The sequence below is a fragment of the Chinchilla lanigera genome, unplaced genomic scaffold (assembly GCF_000276665.1).
Source record: "Chinchilla lanigera isolate Chin_1 unplaced genomic scaffold, ChiLan1.0 scaffold00144, whole genome shotgun sequence".
NCBI lineage: Eukaryota > Metazoa > Chordata > Mammalia > Rodentia > Chinchillidae > Chinchilla > Chinchilla lanigera.
This window is the reverse complement of record NW_004955545.1, coordinates 1,403,755-1,409,848: the sequence shown is the minus strand read 5'-3', so window position 1 is coordinate 1,409,848 and position 6,094 is coordinate 1,403,755.

The window sequence follows — 6,094 nt, the reverse complement described above, 5'->3', positions numbered from 1 at the left end:
TTCAAGACCAGCCTGGGCTACAAAGTGAGCTCAAGGCCAGCCTGAACTGCATAGCGAGACCCTGTCTCAAAAAGACAAATAAATAAATAAATAAATAAAAGTCGTGGTGTATTTGAAGCATGAGCAAGCTGACACCTGTTATATTACACTTATTTATACACTGTGGTGTGCTGGCAAACATTTAACGATTGGCTCTCTGAAAAGAAGAAAAAGCCCTGATTTGTAGCATTTGGCTACTTCTATAGTGTAGATACTTCCACTGCGGGTAATGTTAAATTACTGACGTGGTATCACCTGGCTAGCAAAATTTCTAAACATTTAAAAGTGGCCCTTGCAAAGCTGGTAGAAGCTGGCTCCAATACACTACTGTAAAAATTCTACCCCTCCATTTTTCCGTCAATGCCTAGTTCACCTGGGTGGCCCTTTTTCGGTCTGTTCAACATGTCTATGGACTATCTGTGCATTTTATTTCCTGCACTCAGAATCTCATGATTACTTTCATCATCATTTTACTGCTGGTAAGCAAGGCCTGGAGACAAGGACTCAGCCCAGGTGGCAGAACTTGCCTGTCTGTGCAGGGCTTGCTCTGTCTGGAGCTCCCTGTCTGAGGCCCAGCCCCATGGGGGCCAGAGAGAGAGAGATCTGCCTAGTCTTCCGTCCCTTGCTACTGAGGGGCCCAAGGGCCCTATGCTTGCCACCAGCTCACACGCTCATTCAAGCGGCCCAAGACCTCTGTTGGTGGCCAAGCTCTGATGAATGGTGGCATTCATTTTGTTCATTTGTGACCCGATAAACCGGTGACTGGAAGGGTAGCAACTTTTATTCTCCCTGCTGTCATTTTTCACGGCCTACTTCCAGGTCTGCACGGTGCCTCTGCCTGACATCCAAGTGAAGCATGAGTCCTGCTTCACGGTTTAGGGCTTAGTGCTTTTCTTCCAGGGGAGTCCAAGGAGCATCCAGTTGAGGGTGGGTTCCTTGGGAACCCAAGATAACAGCAGTGACAGCTCCTCAAGGAGGGTAGGGCGGATCTGCTGCGGGCTTCCTGCTCCATTATTCTGTCTCTCATGACTTCCAGCTGGGGGTCTGTGGAAGGTGTGCATTATTATGGGACTGTGGGACGCTCTGAGGGACCCTTGGCTAGACATGGGACATCACAGAATACGAGCACCATATTGGACCTCAGTGATCAAGCTCCACACCTACAGATGAGGGCAGGGTCAAACAGCAGGTAGTAATGAGCCAAGAGCGCTTGGCTCCCTGGTCAGTGCCCTCCTCCTTGCAGAGGGTCTCCAGGACAGCGTGAGCCTGTGCTCTTTTTCAGAGCTGGCAGAGAAGGCTCAGCCCATCCCCTGAGAACTTGGCCTCTTCCACACTTCTTGGCTGTTCCCCGCCCCCTCTGAGAAGGCCAGGTCACCTGCCTATGCCACTTGGCCTGCTTATGTGACCCAAGCCACACCAGGATGAGGAAACCACAGAGTCACTTCCAGGAAGGGAATAATCCTGTGTGCTGGGACGCAGGGCTGGGAGAGATGGTGCAGACCCGGACATGCCATCCTTTGGAAGCCGAGGCAGGGATGCCCGGGGTGGAGGGCCCTGTCCTTCACCACAGCTGCTGTCCCTCTGGGCATGGACAGCGTCTGCTGAGTGGAGAAATTCCCAGCAATGTCCCTCCTCTGGGATGCATCTGGTGAGTTGCCAGGCGCCTTCAGACCAGAGCCAGTGGTAGCTTTGACATCTCAAGTCTCCTACTGCAGGGGCTGGCTCATCCTGCAAGATGATTGCAAGGCCTCAGGACAGCTGGCTTGGGCTGGGCCTTGTTCTTGCAGATCCGGGATGTTCCAGGAACAGTGCTATAAATCCTGTTGAGAATCGGCCACTTGAGCCAGGAAGGGCGAGGAGCCAGGGCCTTGGGTCCATTTGGCAAAGTCACCATCAACACCTACCCTCCCTAAGAGAGCACCAGAAGGGGAGGGGCTCAGATCCTCGATGGGCAGGGCTAATGGGACACCATGGGCTGCAGAGGACACTCATGGGTGGCATGCTTTATGACATGTTCCCCTCATATTATTTCATTTGACTTTTGCAATAGCCCTTGTCTTGTTCCCATTTTAAAACTGCAGAAATGAGGACACAGGTGAAGCGACTTTGCCCAGCACTTTCTACAGTCAGGTTTGGTTCCTGCCTGTCAGCACCTGGGGGATCTAGAACAAGTTAAGCCCCCTGTCTAGGCCTTGATTTGCATCCGTGCAATGGGATAATGCTACTGATTATGAAGGGTTGGGCAGGTAGTGTAGAGCTTGTCCTTAGCAGGAGCTCCATGACCGGGACTTTTCTTTTTTCCCTGGGGACCAGATCACACAGGCCGGAACAGTGGAGCTGTTCGGTTAGTTCAATAGAGTTGAACTTCTATTACATTTTTAATGCTTAAAAAATTTCCCCTCACCTTATGAGCGGTAAGATGAGCAATTCTTGGAAAAGGAGTTTTCTTTACTTGCTTAGCCAAAAGTCTGAGAAGTGATGGAAAAGGAATTTTCTTAAGAAGCAAAAGTGCAGCTGAGCGTGGTGCCACACACCTGTAATCCCAGCACTTGGGGAGGCTGGGGCACGGGCATCACAAGTTCATGCCCATTCGCAGCTTAGATCCTGTCTCAGACAGGGGTGGGGGTGGGAACTGGGGATGTGGCTCAGTGTAAAGGCCCTAAGTTCAGTCCTCAGCATTATAAAAATAAGGTGGGGGACGTGATAGCTCTGAATGTGTGAACAAAGGGCAGAAAGCTGGGGACAGTCCTGTGTAGGTTGTGTTCAGGCTAGCTTTCCTGGGGCTTGCTCTCTTCTGCTTCTACAGGTCCTCCAGGGTTCGGGGCCTGCCCAGAAATTTCTCCCACCTGCTCTGGAAGTTGGCCCTAAATATGGACTCACTAATGCATGGTCTAAGCCCGTGTTGAACCCAGAAGTGCTGATAAGCTAAAATTGGTCCTGAACCAGGTTAACCTGTGCCCTTTGGAAGGTCTGGGGCCCACAGTCATTTCTCAGCACATCTCAGGACCCGAGCCCCTTCCTACTAGGGCACACAGGCCACATGTGGTTTTCATTTGATCACAGTGGTGAATCTGGGACGTTCATACTTGGGATGTAAAGGCTGTGCAAGCGCAAGTCAGGTTCAGTTTAAGCCTTGGTCATACCTGGTTTTCTCCTGTCAATCCTTCTTTGCTTTTGTGATATCTGGTGGGACTGACTTGACCTGCTCAAAAATGATACAGTCAGTTGCGTTCAGCTCCTGTTAGGCCAAGCTGATTTTGCCAATTCATCCACCCACCCACCCCACCACCGTCCATGAGTAAGGATGCATAAGGTTAAACAAAGCCCAGCCCTTACGTTTGATGAGTTCACAAAGCAATTGAGACTGACTAGAAAATGACACCACTACGGTGTATGGCTGTGACTTAAATATACATGGTAATGCCTCGAGTGGTGGGGAGGTGAGGTGACAGGAAAGTAACTTGCAGGTCAAGGCAACAGCTGCTGCCCTCAGAACCCACCCAGGTGGCAGGGAGAACAGTCCGCCTTGGTGCAGCTCTCCAGCCATCCTGAACTGTTTGGTCCGGGTTCCTGGAACTCACCAGGCTCTTATTTGCCTTCACACATTTGCGTGTTCTGTACTGTCTGCCCGGAACTCTCACCCACCTGCTGTCCTGGCTCACTCTTCCTCTTGCTTTGGCTCTCGGCTTCATGGCCCTTCCTCTCCTGGACACCCTGGGGCAAGGTGTCCTTGTTCTGGAATCCATGGCACCCATTTCCGGCCTTGCTGTCCCTGCTACAAGTCTGCTTAGTGGTGTTCCTCTGAGCTCTGCAAGGTCAGGGCCAGGCCCTCTTGCTGGCGTAACTCCTAGTGCCCGGCAAGCAGAAGGTGACCAGCAGGCAGGCAAAGGGCAGGCAAAGTTGATGAGTAGTGAAAGAGAGAGGGGTCAGGAGGACAAGAGTATAACCTTGGAAGTGACTGGGCGCTGGGTGTACGCATGCCTTAGCTCAGACCCCACGCAGGGTGGTGGTGTGGCCACAACCGTGTTATCCCTTTTCAGGCATCTGCAAGGCTGGGCAGGGGATGGAAGCCAGCGAGGCCGAATTCCCAAGCTGTGTGTCTCCCCCCACCCCTTCAGCAACTTTCTCTTCCTCCCCCTGCCCCTCTTGCCTCGGTGGTGGAGGGCCTGCCCCTGGCCTTGCCCCGCTATGCCTTTCCCTCGGTGTTTCCATTTCTCCCATCTTCTGTCCTGAACTGGTGTCCTTCTGCCAACCGCTCCAGTGCTGTATGGTTCCTTTCTTCCCCTTGGCTTGTTGACACTTTGCAGTTTGACCTCTGCTCCTGCTTCTACCGCAGCTGCCTCTAGAAAGTCACGGCTCTGTTCCCTGTTCCGTCCTCACTCCTGCCGGGTCTGCATCCGCACATCTGCTCACCTAGCCGTCTTTCTGAAGTCATTTTTTTTTTAGTAACTTTTTTGGCTTTTCTTGTCTTCCTACCTTTCTATCTCTGACTCCTCCTCTCTTCCTGTCATGGAATACATATGTTCTTCAGGCCCCTGTCTGCTGGCCTCCCTCTCCCTTCTTTCCTTGGTGAGCCCCTGTTTGTCCCCCACTGCTGGGACTGCTGCCCCTCCAGCAGCTGGTTCAGTCAGCGCCCAGCCTTGCCTGCTGTTTAGGGCTGTGCAGCAAGAGCGCCCTCTGTTGGCAGGGCTGGGGTTTCTCCGTAAGACCCATCTCTGGAAAAGCGAGCTCCTGGGCCAGGCAGGTTCTCCTGGAGCTGCTTGGGACACTCTATTTCTTTGGCTGGTAGGCCAGGAGCTGGAGAGAGTAGCCTCCCCTCCTAGCTGGCATTGTCTCTGGGTTGTGCTTCGCTTCCACTACCCAGAGCCCGGACAGCTGCCTGAACTTCTGTGATGCAAGAGGCCTACCTGCTAGATTTCTAAAAACTTGAAGCATCGAGAACCAACAAATGAGATTATATCACATTAAAAAGCTCTACACAGCAAAGGAAACAACCCACAGAGTAAAGAGACAAGCTACAGAATGGGGGAAAAATTTTTGCCAACGACCCCTCTGACAGAGGACTAAAATCTAGAATATATTAAAAAACAAAACAACCCCCAAGTACAAAAACCTAGACCTCCCAATATAAAGAACCCCCTCAAAAAATGGGCAACAAAAATGAACAGACACTTCTCCAAAGAAGTACAAATGGCCAATAAAACCATGAAAAATGTGCAACATTGCTGGCTATTAGAGAAATGTGAATTAAAACAACACTGAGATTCTATCTTATTCATAAAGAATGGCCATCACCAAGAAAACAAATAACAACAAATGGTGGAGAAGCTGTGGGGGAAAGGAACCCTTCTACACTTGGTGGGAATAAACTAGTACAGCCACAGTGGGAATCAGTATGCAGGTGTCCCCAAAAACTAAAACTAGAAATTCCATTTGATCCAGTTATCCACTTCTAGATATCTTCTTGAACAAGGTAAAGACATCATATTACCATGATACATGTGTACCCATGTTTACAGCAGCAAACTCATAATAGCTAAATACTGGAGATGGCCTATATGTCCATCAGCAGATGAGTGGATAAAGAAAATGTGGTAATTATACACAATAGAGTAATATTCTGCTATAAATAGATAAACTTGAGTCATTTGTAGGATGACTTTTAGATGCACTTTTAGACCATAATGTTCAGTAAAATAAATCATACAGTTTTTTCTTTGTTTTTTTTTGTCTTGTCTTTTTGAGACAGGGTCTCGCTACACAGTTCAGGCTGGCCTTGAGCTCACTTTGTAGCACAGGCTGGTCTTGAACTCGCAACAATCCTCCTGCCTCAGCCTCCCGAGTGCTGGGATTACAGGAGTGCACCACCAAGCCTGGCAGACATACAGTTTAAGTATCACATAATTTCTCTTATATGAGAAACCCCAAATATAAATGAAGAGCAAAATTAGAGCTAAATAATAGGAAATAGGAAGATAGATCTTTTGCAAAAGGGAAAGGGATGGAGGGTGGTGGGAGGGAGGGGAAAAGAAGGAGATGAAAATAGAAGTAAGAT